Source organism: Berghia stephanieae, chromosome 7 (assembly GCF_034508935.2).
Source record: "Berghia stephanieae isolate SIO BIC M18660-M18661 chromosome 7, UCSD_Bste_1.3, whole genome shotgun sequence".
NCBI classification, from domain to species: Eukaryota; Metazoa; Mollusca; class Gastropoda; order Nudibranchia; family Aeolidiidae; genus Berghia; species Berghia stephanieae.
Genome location: NC_088366.1, coordinates 51,793,501 through 51,808,500, shown reverse-complemented (window position 1 = coordinate 51,808,500; position 15,000 = coordinate 51,793,501). Strand labels below are relative to the sequence as shown.

Sequence of the window (15,000 nt, the reverse complement as noted above, 5' to 3'; positions counted from 1 at the left end):
TATCTCAGTTCAAACCTTTTCACCACCTGACTGATTATTTCATTCACTGTAACAAAAGTTTAATTAAATCTATGCAAAATTTCCATGCAATAGTGTTCACTGCGTTGGACTCCACAAAGAGACAGAATCTGTGAAGAGCACATTCCCCTGATAGTTGGTAATATTGAACGAAGAGCACATATCTAGATCATAGCAGAAAGTTTGCTCTTTGATTTATTATTTTGAAATATCAGAATGTTACTGTTATTGGTCGGTGATACCAAGTAAGCGAGTTTTTAAAACAAACAAACAAAAAAAAGCGAAAAAAATATAACTTAAAACAGGCCATTCTCAAGATTTTCCATAAAATTCCACAGCTAACCAACTCAAAAATAAATGTTTTTTTTTCCACTTTAACACAAAATCAACAAGTTCTTGCTATACAGGAGCTATACAACACAGTGCTAATTTTCTTAAAAGTATAACAAAAAACATGTCCTTAAATGTTGGAAATATCAAATTAAGAAACAAAAGAGCAGACACTAGTGTAAGATAAAGATCTAAACAAGTGTGTGTTGCCAGACAGATTAAATAACTACCAGTCAAAGCAAGAAAGGAAAATGCAAGAAAAAAAAAAACATCCCAAAAGAACAGTCTACCTCGACTGGGGCTCTCGGGAGCAATTATTTATGCTAGAAAATAAGACACTATCCCTCTGAAACCAGAAGAACAGTTGCTCAAAGTATGTCCACAGGAAGACTGGTTTTACGCTTTCAATGAGATTGGAACCAGTTTTTTGACATCATTATTTTCTTCCCTATTCAAGTCAATAAGTTTGGTAATCGCTTTTTACAATAGGGAACAATGGTGATGGTAGCATGTCTGACCTGTAATCAGAAGGTCTGAGGTTCAATCCCCAGTCGAGGTAGACTGATTTTGGGATGTTTTTTTTTATCAGGTAATTTTTTTTCTTACTTTGTCTGGCACCTTTCATACAAACTTGTTCAAGACCTTACATACTGTGATGAACAAAAAGAAATCAGAATGAAAAGAAAACTGTTGGCTGTATCGTAAGGTAAGGAAAGAAATTCACATTTTTAGTATCTATAGTGGTCAGCCTTATATGGACCTTCCATAGGTATGCCGAGATAGCTAGCTTGCTCTTGGGTCAACTTGGTCAAGCGGACACCCAAATGTTCCAAGTGGGAAGCGGCTACTTGCTCGTCAAGACGTTTGGACAACCTGTGGACGCCTACTTTGTAGCTGTCGTTGTTGGTCCACAGCTCAATCTGTGCCAGGACCTGGTTGCTGAATGTGTTGCTCATGACAAAGCTAGGATGGCCATGGGCACAACCCAGGTTGACCAGATTACCCTCGGCCAGGAGGATCAGATGGCGTCCGTTCTTCATGAGGTAACGATCCACCTAGAAATAGAGAAGAATAGTGCGATATTATGTCAGGAAACTGGTTCCTATTTCACAGGAAGTGTAAAAACCACTCTTCCAGAGGACTAAATACATATATTGTGTAATTGTTCTTCTGGTTTCAGAGAGATGGTATCTTATTTTCTAGTCTAAATAATGCCGTTCGTCAATAAAGCTCATCCATCCTCGCTCTTTTACGTCCCGTAATCCTAAGAATCTGCCTAGACATCCTGCTACCTAAAGGTTTGATGTCACGACTTTTTTTCCCTATAGAAGAATAGTTTTAGAGAACGTGTACTTATTTGCAGGTCAGCTTTCCGAATGCAATTATGGAACCTTTCAGATCATAGTGCAATGCCTTAACTCTCTCCTTACCGATCATTTTCAGTATTTTCCCAAAATGGCAGGCTTACCCAGCAGAAAAATTGTTTGTTTTTTAAAACCCAAAGAAGCCCTCTGCAAAATAATTTTAAGTTCTTATTAATTAAACAAAGATCATTCTTCAAAGTTTGTGATGTACAAAATAAATCTGAATAATAAAAACGTGGTGAGGAGAGAGTTAATCACTCGGTTACTTTGCTCCCTTAAAACAAACAAAAACAAGAACCCAATTCACCTGAGGTTTAATCTCTTGTTTCCGAACACAGTTTTTGTTGAGCCAGGCTACGTCAATTTCATTGTCAAAGTGTCCGATGTTACACACAATCGTGTCTTCCAACATATTGTCCATGTGTTCCCCTCGAATGATGTCCTTACAGCTTGTTGCTGTCACATAGAGACGGGCCTCTGATAAGGTGTCTTCGATAGTGGCCACCTTGGTTAGGACACAAAAACATCAACAACAGAATATTTTATAAGCCTGTGCCAAACGATTGATTTTGTACTGTTTAAACACACATACAAAAACAAATGAAAAAAAACAAAACAAACAAAACACAACAACAACAAAGCCCCAATCAATATTTGGCAATGGGAACGATCTTTCGTCCAATCTAGTCATCGATCACATGATTTGTTGCTATACTACGATTGGATATTTCTAAAACAAATATATATATATATAAACACGCAGCTGTGTTTATGAAAATTGTAAACATACCCATGAGTCATGCTGATCAAATTGACGAATTGGATATTTTCAAATTGTGAATACTTTTCACTCTGAAGGTGATTTTGAGCACACTTTGCAATATGACCGATGACCTGGAGCTCATGGAAAGGTAATATAGATCTTGCCAATTTAAAGATTTAAATAGATTAATGACAAGCTTTCATCCGTTTCTCTTGTTTAAATAAGGTCAATATGACCCAAAATCTGGAAGTCGAGCACAATTTTTAAAAAATTAAAAATAGTAACATTTTATAAAAAGGAAGAAAAATATAGGCAAACCAAATTATGTATGGCTTAAATCTATTCGAAACTGATTCAAATTTCTTTTTATGTTATTGTTGTTGGTTTGTTTCTTGTTTTTGGGGGGGGGGGGGGGGGGTTGTTTGTTTGTTTGTTGGGTTATTTTTGTTGTTGTTTTTTTTTTATCTCTATCATTGTTGTCACTATGAAGTTTTAGACCTATGCAGGTGCGATGAAACCTTTAACACGCCCTCAATCTAAATGCACAAATTAGCAGATCTGATAATCGAGTGCAATTATGGGCTTGATTTAACATTCTTGTAATGGACAACGTTTTGCATTGTTTGAGATTATTTCCGGTACAACAATAAACCCATCATTATGGGGGCAGCGTGGCTCAGCGGTACGGTCTTTGCTTCGTACCCGAAAGGTACTGAGTTCGATCACCCGCCGCTGCGCTGTGTGGCCTTGAGCAAGTCACCTCACCCTAGCTCAATTTGCGGCGCTGCACTGTACTGCGGCTGACGCCTGGGTTAATCCAATCTTCCCTTGGAAAATACCATAGAGACAAATTTCCCCTATGGGATGAATAAAGGGAATTATTATTTTTTAATTTTTTATAACAATTTGGGTCACCAGACCTGCAAATAAGCACACGTTGTCCTCACCTCGTACCCTCCATGGCTGCCTGTAGATCGTTGATGGGATCAATTTCTGTGACAATGACTCGAGCCCCAAAGCCTCTGAGGGCCTGACAACAGCCCTTGCCCACATCACCATAGCCAGCAACTACGGCCACCTTGCCAGCCAACATGACGTCCGTCGCACGCTTGATTCCATCTATCAGAGATTCACGGCAACCGTACAAATTGTCAAATTTGCTCTGATACAATTCAATGATAAAGGGAGGAAATAAATAAAAGAATTATTGCATTGATTATTAGATTGATTGTCAAAAACTAAATATTATTTATAGATATTTGCAATATGATTCAATACTCTGATGTCACGTCGTCGTCGTCGTCGTCCCCCCCCCCCCCCCAGCAACCAGCAGCTTGGTTCTTAACAAAGAAAATCGGTACTTTTTATTTTTCATGCTGAAAAGAACTTTTTCACATGTCATGTGATCAGAATGTATAAAAGTCAAAACATGATCAGATTTATGATGGTTCTCCTCTGGATACACTTTTATGCTCGCGGGAGAAAGGAGGGAAGAGGGCGGGGAGGGGGGGGGGGAGAAGGGGTCGGGGCGGGGAAGGGATGTCCGTTTACCCCGACTTGTCACCGAGTTGAGACGGTAGGTCGCAAATGAAAATTATATTCCTTTTCTCACCTTCGTGACGGAGTCGTTGACGCTGATGGCGGGAATTCTCAACTTGCCGGCAGCCAACAGTTTATTCAAGGCATAGACACCTGTTGTGGTTTCTTCAGATACACCCTTGATGCCTGGGGTCAGTGACAAACACAAAAACAAAACAAACAAACCATGTTTTGGCATCGAAGATATAATTTATGATAATGATCAGTTAATTGCCGTACTCTGGAAAAATACGAATTGAAAAATTTAGCCAGAAAACTCGTCCTTCAATCTATCGATCATTATAAATGACCCTCGTCTTGGCAACAACAAAAAAACCCTCTCAAACCTGGGATTTCAACTAAGGCAAGGTCCCAGGTTTGAGAGTTTTTGCCAAAATAAGATAAAATAAAATAAATTTAAATTCCTTTTATTAATACGATTCAATAGTCTGATGTCCGCCGCCTGGCAACGGCGGCCATCTTGGTTCTAAACAAGGAAAATCATTACTTTTTATTTTTCATCTGGCTAGAACTTTTCATATGCCTTGTGATCAGAATGTGTAAAAGTCAAAACATGATCAAATGTATGTGTTTTTTTCCATCTGGATACCCTTTATGCTCGCCGGAGAAATATTTCATACCGGCGTCCGTCATTGTTCTGATAGTTTAGAGCCAGAGTTACTAAGTTACCATGCGTCATTAGGAAGGAAGTGACGTTATGACTGTTCCATCTAATTCCATATCGGAAATGTGTCTTCAGGGTCTATTCCAAGGAAAGACTGTAATAGCCCAGGCGTCAGCTGCAGTACAGCGCCGCAAATTGAGCTAGGGCGAGGTGACTTGCTCAAGGCTTACAGCGCATCGGCGGGTGATCGAACTCCGTACCTTTTCGGTACGAAGCAATGGCCGTTCCGCTGAACCAGAGGGGAGTCAACCAAAAATCCAGCCCAGATGAGTTCAAGTAGACTCGAGTGAAACAAAAAAAAAAAAAAACACTTCATGAAAATTAAGAAGGTAACATATCGAATGTTCCGTACATGTCAAAATAAACAGAGAAGCAACTGTTACTATCATTCTTTATCTCTCTCTCTCTCTCTCTCTCTCTCTTTCTCTCTCTCTTTCTCTCGATCTCTCTCGATCTCTCTCTCTTTCTCCCTCCCTCCTTTCTCTCTCTCTCCCTCTCTCGCTCTCTCTCTTTTCCCCCCCCCTCTCTCTCTCTCTCTCTCTCTCTCTCTCTCTCTCTCTCTCTCTCTCTCTCTTATGACAATAAGTATAAGATACTCACCCTCTAACAGGCAGGGATATTTTTCATGAATCAGCTTGGTCAGATCAGCTCCGTCATCCAGTATCATGTTCAAGGGTTTTCCATCTGGAAAGTAGATTGTCTGGAAATAGATTTGGAGCATTCATCCACCTCCCCCCCCCCTCCATCACTTCCTCTTCCTCCTCCTCCTCCATCACTTCCTCTTCCCCCTTCTCCCCCTTCTCCATCACTTCCTCTTCCTCCTCCTCCTCCTCCTCCTCCTCCATCACTTCCTCTTCTTCGAATAGAGGACCTTCCGACCCGAAAGCGAGTGTCATACCACAAGACCACATTATAGCCGCAGAAAAAAAAGACATCCCACAAAATCAGCCTGCCTAGATTGGGGCTCGAACTTCAGACCTTCTGAACAAAATCAACCCAGGCCGTCAGATGATTGTATCCTCTTACCTGCTCCATGCACCAGATCAGTTCTTCGTCTGTCTCTCCTTTCCAAGCGTAGACAGGGACCCCGGTCTTGGCGATAGCCGCTGCTGCGAAGTCTTGGGTTGAGAAATTGTCACTACTAGACCATTGGACCTTGAAGACATTGGAATTTTAAAGAAATTATATCTTGAGTCTTTATATATATATATATATCGATCCCGGTCACTTTGCATGTGAAGCGAGTGCTCGACCAACTGAGCTATCGGGACCCCTATTTAGTGGATATTGCTATATATATATATATATATATATATATATATATATATATATATATATATATATATATATATATATATACTCCCGGTGCAGTCGAGATTTTTTCTGACCCCCCTATCCACCCACCAGTGACTGGATAGATAGGTCTGTCAGATCTGGCGGAAAGTACTTTGCGATAGACTAACGTCCTATCCAAAGGGTACCAAGCAAATTGCTATTGTCCGTTTCACGCTATAGAAACTGGGATAAACTCGGGTCCTAAGGCGAGTGTCATATCTCTAGACCACATCCCATGACCCTCCGGTCCTAAGGCGAGTGTCAGACCTCTAGACCACATCCAATGACCATCCGGTCAGAAGACGAGTGTCATACCTCTAGACCACATCCCAGGACCATCCGGTCTGTAGGCGAGTACAATACCTCTAGACCACATCCAAGGGCCTTTTGGCTGTAGGCGAGTGTCATACCTCTAGACCACATCCCAGGGCCTTTTGACCGAAGGCGAGTATCATATCTCTAGACCACATTCCAGGAGCTTCCCGTCCGAAGACGAGTGTCAGACCTCTAGACCACATCCCAGGACCTTTTGGCCAAAGGCGAGTATCATATCTCTAGACCAATTCCCAGGACCTTCCCGACCGAAGACGAGTGTCATATCTCTAGACCACATCCCAAGACCTTCCCGACCGAAGACGAGTGTCATATCTCTAGACCACATCCCAGGACCTTCCCGTCCGAAGACAATTGTCATCACACCTCTAGACCACATGGCCGTATTATGCGGATAAAATTTGTATGTTATATTCTGTCATTTGTGTCTTGCCGTTTCATAATAATAGTCATACATAAAGCACTCGTACTTATTAATTCGTCGAGCGCTCGTGGTAACGAGCCCGAAACCACAGAACATCAAAGCTTCCGAGTGGGTTTGCGATGGTGCACGAGTGCAGTACGGACTACTATTATTCCGGTGTGTCTTTTTTACGAAACCCGCCGAAACCCGCCGAAACCCTGCGAAACCCGCCGAAACCCGCCGAAACCCGACAAATCCCGACAAAGTTATGGGAAGTAGGTGGCACTGGGGAGTGAACCCAGAACTCAGGGAAGTGTACACCATTGGGGAGTGAACCTGGGACTGGGTTTCGGTGGGTTTCGTAAAAAAGAACCAGTGCTTTTTTACGAAACCCGCCGAAACCCGCCGAAACCCGGCGAAACCCGACAATATCCAGCAAAGTTATGGGAAGTAGACAACTGTGGGGAGTGAACCCGAGACTCAGGGAAGTGTACACCAGTCGGGAGTGAACCTGAGACTAAGGTTATCGTCCGGTTTCGGCGGGTTTCGTAAAAAAGAATTAGTGCTTTATTACGAAACCCGCCGAAACCCGCCGAAACCCGACAATATCCGGCAAAGTTATGGGAGTTTGGCAACAGTGGGGGTGATCCTGGGAGTCAGGGAATTGCACACCAGTGGGGAGTTAACCTGGGACTGTGTAAAAAGGATATCAGTGGGAAATAAACCTGGGACTAAAGGGAGATGGATACCATTGAAAGTTGAAGCCGGATATGGGAGTTGAGTACCAGAGGAGAATGAACCTGACACTATAGAAGGTGGGCGCCAGTGGGGAGTGAACCTGGGACTCAGGGAATTTCACACCAGTGGGGAGTTAACCTGGGACTGTGTAAAAAGGATTTCAGTGGGAAATTAACCTGGGACTAAAGGGAGATGGATACCATTGTAAGTTGAAGCCGGATATGGGAGTTGAGTACCAGAGGAGAATGAACCTGACACTATAGGAGATGGGCGCCAGTGTGGAGTGAACCTGTGACTCAGGGAAGTGCACACCAATTGGGAGTTAACCTTGGACTGTGGGAGATGAATAACTGTGGGTATCCGAGCAGAACTATAGGAGTTGGGTACCAGAGGAGAATGAACCTGACACTATAGAAGGTGGGCGCCAGTGGGGAGTGAACCTGGGATTCAGGGAATTGCATACCAGTGGGGATTTAACCTGGGAATATGTAAAAAGGATATCAGTGGGAAATAAACCTGGGACTAAAGGGAGATGGATACCATTGAAAGTTGAAGCCGGATATGAGAGCTTGGTACCAGAGGAGAATGAACCTGACACTATAGGGGGTGGGCGCCAGTGGGGAGTGAACCTGGGACTATGTAAAAATGAGATCAGTAGGAAATAAATCTGGGACTAAAGCGAGATGGATACCATTGGGAGTTGAAGCCGGATTTGGGAGTTGGGTACCAGAGGAGAGAGAAACCTGACACTATAGGAGGTGGGCGCCAGTGGGGAGTGAACCTGGGAGTCAGGGAATTGCACACCAGTGGGAAGTTAACCTGTGAATATCTAAAAAAGGATATCAGTGGGAAATAAATCCGGCTTCAACTCCCAATGGTATCCATCTCCCTTTAGTCCCAGATATATTTCCTACTGATATCCTTTATACATATTCCCAGGTTAACTCCCCAGTGGTGTGCAATTCCATGAGTCCCAGGTTCACTCTCCACTGGCGCCCACCTCCTATTGTGTCAGGTTCATTCTCCTCTGGTACCAAGCTCTCATATCCGACTTCAACTTTCAATGGTATCCATCTCCCTTTAGTCCCAGGTTTATTTCCCACTGATATCCTGTTTACATAGTCCCAGGTTCACTCCCCACTGGCGCCCACCTCCTATAGTGTCAGATTCATTCTCCTCTGGTACCAAACTCTCATATCCGGCTTCAACTCCCAATGGTATCCACCTCCCTTTAGTCCTAGGTTTATTTCCCACTGATATCCTGTTTACATAGTCCCAGGTTCACTCCCCATTGGCGCCCACCCCCTATAGTGTCAGGTTCATTCTCCTCTGGTACCAAGCTCTCATATCCGACTTCAACTTTCAATTTTATCCATCTCCCTTTAGTCCCAGGTTTATTTCCCACTGATATCCTGTTTACATAGTCCCAGGTTCACTCCCCACTGGCGCCCACTTCCTATAGTGTCAGGTTCATTCTCCTCTGGTACCAAACTCTCATATCCGGCTTCAACTTTCAATGGTATTCATCTCCCTTTAGTCCCAGGTTTATTTCCCATTGATATCCTTTTTACATAGTCCCAGGTTCACTCCCCACTGGCGCCAACCTCCTATAGTGTCAGGTTTATCTCTCCTCTGGTACCCAACTCCCAAATCCGGCTTCAACTCCCAATGGTATCCACCTCCCTTTAGTCCCAGGTTTATTTCCCACTGATATCCTGTTTACATAGTCCCAGGTTCACTCCCCATTGGCGCCCACCCCCTATAGTGTCAGGTTCATTCTCCTCTGGTACCAAGCTCTCATATCCGACTTCAACTTTCAATTTTATCCATCTCCCTTTAGTCCCAGGTTTATTTCCCACTGATATCCTGTTTACATAGTCCCAGGTTCACTCCCCACTGGCGCCCACTTCCTATAGTGTCAGGTTCATTCTCCTCTGATACCAAACTCTCATATCCGGCTTCAAATTTCAATGGTATTCATCTCGCTTTAGTCCCAGGTTTATTTCCCACTGATATCCTTTTTACATGGTCCCAGGTTCACTCCCCACTGGCGCCCACCTCCTATAGTGTCTAGTTTATCTCTCCTTTGGTACCCAACTCCCAAATCCGGCTTCAACTCCCAATGGTATCCACCTCCCTTTAGTCCCAGGTTTATTTCCCACTGATATCCTTTTTACATAGTCCCAGGTTCACTCCCCACTGGCGCCAACCTCCTATAGTGTCAGGTTTATCTCTCCTCTGGTACCCAACTCCCAAATCCGGCTTCAACTCCCAATGGTATCCACCTCCCTTTAGTCCCAGGTTTATTTCCCACTGATATCCTGTTTACATAGTCCCAGGTTCACTCCCCACTGGCGCCCACTTCCTATAGTGTCAGGTTCATTCTCCTCTGGTACCAAAAAACTCTCATATCCGGCTTCAACTTTCAATGGTATCCATCTCCCTTTAGTCCCAGGTTTATTTCCCACTGATATCCTTTTTACACAGTCCCAGGTTAACTCCCCACTGGTGTGCAATTCCCTGACTCCCAGGATCACCCCCCACTGTTGCCAAACTCCCATAACTTTACCGGATATTGTCGGGTTTCGGCGGGTTTCGTAATAAAGCACTAATTCTTTTTTACGAAACCCGCCGAAACCGGCCGATAACCTTAGTCTCAGGTTCACTCCCGACTGGTGTACACTTCCCTGAGTCTCGGTTCACTCCCCACAGTTGTCTACTTCCCATAACTTTGCTGGATATTGTCGGGTTTCGCCGGGTTTCGGCGGGTTTCGGCGGGTTTCGTAAAAAAGCACTGGTTCTTTTTTACGAAACCCGCCAAAACCCAGTCCCAGGTTCACTCCCCAATGGTGTACACTTCCCTGAGTTCTAGGTTCACTCCCCACAGCCACCTACTTCCCATAACTTTGTCGGGATTCGTCGGGTTTCGTCGGGTTTCGGCGGGTTTCGGCGGGTTTCGCAGGGTTTCGGCGGGTTTCGGCGGGTTTCGTAAAAAAGACACACCCCCATTATTCTGATTTTACGACACAATTACAACCGATTCTAGGTAGATCAGATTCATATAATATTCGACTACAATTTGGAAACCGGCGATACATTAAACTTACTTGGGATCGAGCGAAACTTTAACTTGGACCGATCGATACCGATATTTTCATGTTTTCATTTAATTTCCAATACTCTTCAGCAGTCGTAACGTCACTTCCTTCCTAATGGCGCATGGTAACTTAGTAACACTGGCTCTAAACTATCGGAACAATGGCAGACGCCCGTATGATATATTTCTCCGGCGAGCATAAGAGCGTTTGCAGAGGAAAAAAAAACACATAAATTTGATCATGTTTTGAATTTTACACATTCTGATCACAAGGCATATGAAAAGGAAATGAAAAGTTCTAGCCAGCATGAAGAATAAAAAGTAATGATTTTCTTTGTTTAGAACCAAGATGGCCGCCGTTGCCGGGCGGCGTGACCTCAGACTACTGAATCCTATTCCCTATCAAGTCAATCCTCTGTTAGATAGTCGAACCCGGTACCTTTTGGGTACGTAGCTGAGCCTCATTGCCCCCGATAGTATTTGTTTAGTTTATAAGATAAGATAAGATAAGATATACTTTATTGATCATTGTATGGAAATTATAATTTTTATCACAACACAAATCGGTAATAAATAAAAGAAATATCAATGTTAATAAATTAAATAAAAATTGACAAAGAATATTAAATGTCTTAAAAAGCACAGTGGAACAACAAGCGGATATATTATGGTGACTATGTGTCGATTTTTAACAAGTGAACCAGCCGACAAATCAGGTTAATAACAGACACATTATATTTAGATGAGTTCATATTCTATAAGATGAGATGTGTTCGACGCGTATGCAGGTCTGACATCCATTTTGAAGGCAAGAGTAATGATGAAAAGTGAACAAAATAATCAATTTTATTTATTTATATTTTCTTTTCTTTTTTAAAAAAAAACTTTTTTTTTAATTGCATGAAGATCAATTTTATGGTGGCCATCTTGAATTTGATATCACATAATATAACCAGAAAATGAAAATGAATAATTCTTGCTCAATTTTCACACTACGAACCTAGTTTTCTGGCCAAATATTTACTGAAACGCATAAATATCATTGATAAAAGAGATTCGTCTTACCTCAGCCCCCAACGCCCGCAAGGTTCGATCATGACGGCAGTCTGAATCGTCATGTGGAGGCAGCCAGCAATCCTAGCACCAGCCAAAGGCTTTGCCTCCTCGCCGTATGTCGCCCTCAGTTGCATCAGTCCAGGCATCTCATTCTCAGCCAGCTCGATGTATTTCCGGCCCAAGTCAGCAAGATTGATGTCAGCTAGGGGATAAATAGATTTAAAATACAAGATGTACATTGAGTATTATTCTCCCTATAGGGAACAAAAGTGTAATGTCAAAAAAAAAAAAAAAAAACCCACAAAAAACTGGTTACAATGTCATTGGAAGTGTAAAGCCATTCTTCCGGATTACTGGATACATACCTTGGGCAACCGATCTTCTGGTTTCAGAGTGATGGCATCTTCTTTTTTTTTTTTAACCTCAGGAATGAGAGACACCCAATGTTTGTCCTCACTTTGCCAGTTTAGATTTATCTCTATCTTTACATACGACAATAAACAGGTATAGGGATATTGACCTTTAAAAAATGATAAATAAATAAATAAATAAATAAATGAATAAATAAATAAATAAATGAATAAATAAAAGCAAACTAAGAAAAGGAAAAAACAAAACAAAAATTGATTTTAAATGACTTAATAACCCTGGTACAGAGTGATGGCATCTTATTTTCTTGTCTAAATATATATTGGTCGTCAATAAACATCACCAATCCATGTATTTTTACGTTCCTTATCCTAAAAATCTGCCTATACATCCTGCTACTAAAATAGTTATGTCACTTTACGATTCAATGTGTAATGTATTCATTATTAGTCCTCCGAAGGACTGGTTAGTTACATACACAATTCCAATGAGTTTGGAACCGGAAGAATAGAGGATGTGACGTTACGGATTCCCTGCCTTATTGAACGATGTCTTTTGGCGTATTAATACAATATCACGCAGGTATCGGCGCGGTCGTGATAATGATAATAAAGGAAAGTAACAGATTTTCGCACAAGCACAACTTTTAAAGAGGAGACTACGATACTCAATTTTGAAGGCGAAAATACGCTCGTTGAACATCTACTTGCGCGGCTATGTGGTCTAGTGGTATGACACTCGCTTTCGGATCGGAAGGTCCTGGGTTCGATCCTCGCTCGACGCATAGTTGAGTCCTTGGAAAAGACTCTTTACTCACATTCTCTCACCGTACTCAGGTGTAAAATGAGTACCTGGCCGTTAACAGCGTTGTCTTTATCCGAAAAATTGTAATATCGCCTAACAGGCATCATGTCTCGTCCTACATGTTCAATGTTGCTGTTGACCAGGGACAAAGCGCTTTGAGCACGTTAAGTGGATATTGCGCGATATAAAAGCTCAAAGCTCAATATTTTTACTTGTTGCATAAATCTATTGCTGGTTTAGATGTATCTTCTAATAAAAACAAAATTTAAAAAAGATGTCTTTCAAAGCCATTAGGCCCGGTATCTATAGCGTGAAACGGACAATAACAATCGCTTGTCATCCTTAGGATAGGATGCTAGTCTATCGCAAAGTACTTTCCGCCAGGTCGAAGAGACTGCTGGGTAGACAGAGGGGTTAGAAGAAAAAAAAATATCGCTTGCATGTGTGACCTATCGGGACTCCCACTTCTACTCGGGTATTATTAAAAAAAAAAAAGAAGTGTTTAACCACTTAACTGTCGTACATTGGAAAAACACGTATTTAAAAATTTGTCCAGAAAACTTGTCCTTCAACTATCGATCGATTTAAATGACCCTCATCTAATCTGCAATAACTTTCAAACGCAAAGTCTTTCTTAAAGTCCCAGGTTTGAGAGTTTTTGCCAAGATGAGAATCAATATTATGGTGGCCATCTTGAATTTGAAGGCAAGAGTAAAGATGAAAAATGAACAAAACTGTCGATTTTATTTATTTATTATTTCTTTTCTTTAAAAAAAACTTTTTTTTATTGCCTTGAAGATCAATTTTATGGTGGCCATCTTGAATTTGATATCACATAATATAGAATATATAATAATATAATATAAGATTCATCTTAACTACGCCACCACCACATCATCTCATCCATCTGTGGTGTTTCATTTATCCTGTTTTGTTGATAAAGGGGAAACCCGAAGCGTTCATTTGATCTGTTTTTGTAATTAAATTGAAGCTTACATTCAATTTCACATTATTATTCATAATATAACCAGAAAAACAAAATGAATAATTCTTACTCAATGTTCACACTAAACTACAAATCCAGTGTCTGTTTGAAAAATGTGGATGCAAGATATGAATATAGATAGTATGCATTTGGCTATGAAGTTCACAACATTGCCATCCAGAAGTATAACAGACCAACACATAAAACTGTGTGTAACCATGAATATCTATAGTCAGGTTGATACAGTTTAGTGAGAAGTACTCATAAACGCGGATGGCAAAAACAATAACAAAGACCTGAGTGACGTCATCTTCGTTCTATCTATACAACAGCGTACATGAGCTTTTAAGATATCTTAAAATACATTCCATCATCTGAAACGGGGAAGCGATATTGGTGCAATATGTTTTGGTAAAATACTCACAACATTCGCCAACTGGATATAACGTACCAACATACTACAAGGCAGCAGCTTCTTATGGTTCACACTATTATGTTATGACTATCGACCCAATCAGCAAAGTCCGGTCCGCATTCGTGCACCGTCGCGAACCCGCCTGGTAGCATCGTCACAACACACCTTTCGACTAGATGCTCTGCCGTTTCGGGTTCTTGCCCACAGCGTGGACATATTGGACAGGAAGTTAGACCCCAATGATGTAACGCACCGGTCGTTAGGCAGCTCCTCGACCGAAGCCGATTCGCAGCTACCCAGTGTCTCCTCTTACTGGTATCAAAGCCTGGCAACTTCTCACCAAGCTTAGAGGAGTGTAGGTCCCCGCCCCCACGAGGGATTGAATTCGTCCAAACCGACTTCCATCTCGTATGTGCAGCTCTGTCCGTAGTCAGGGATTCTGCGTACAAGGGTTGCCGGGACTTATTTCGGCTCGAAACGGGGGCACCGTTCATTATGCGCATGAGTGGGGTATCCCCATTCCCTCTCTCTTTGATCTTACTCAGCCAGTTTCCCGTAATGGTCTCCCTCCGGACATCGGGGGGCTGGATCGCTGCCATTATCGGGCCCCATTCTCTAGGGGTTGTTGCTAGCGTTCCCGACACTATGTGCATCGACTTGCGAAGTTTTACATCCACCTTCTCAACGTTTCTGCTTCTACCCCACACTGGAGCGCAATACTCCGCGG

The 15,000-nt window shown here is 42.2% G+C and overlaps 1 pseudogene across 1 annotated transcript; it reads right to left on the bottom strand.

Annotated features, from left to right (window-relative positions):
- Positions 1 to 288: 288 nt before the first annotated feature.
- On the bottom strand, positions 289 to 11,910 carry LOC144976258 (adenosylhomocysteinase A-like; annotated as a pseudogene). The gene is made up of 7 exons (XR_013646079.1): positions 11,710 to 11,910; positions 5,765 to 5,893; positions 5,339 to 5,438; positions 4,088 to 4,200; positions 3,410 to 3,637; positions 2,020 to 2,217; positions 289 to 1,403 (listed from the first exon to the last, which is right to left on the bottom strand). The product of XR_013646079.1 is annotated as an adenosylhomocysteinase A-like (transcript).
- Between the last annotated feature and the right edge of the window lie 3,090 nt (positions 11,911 to 15,000).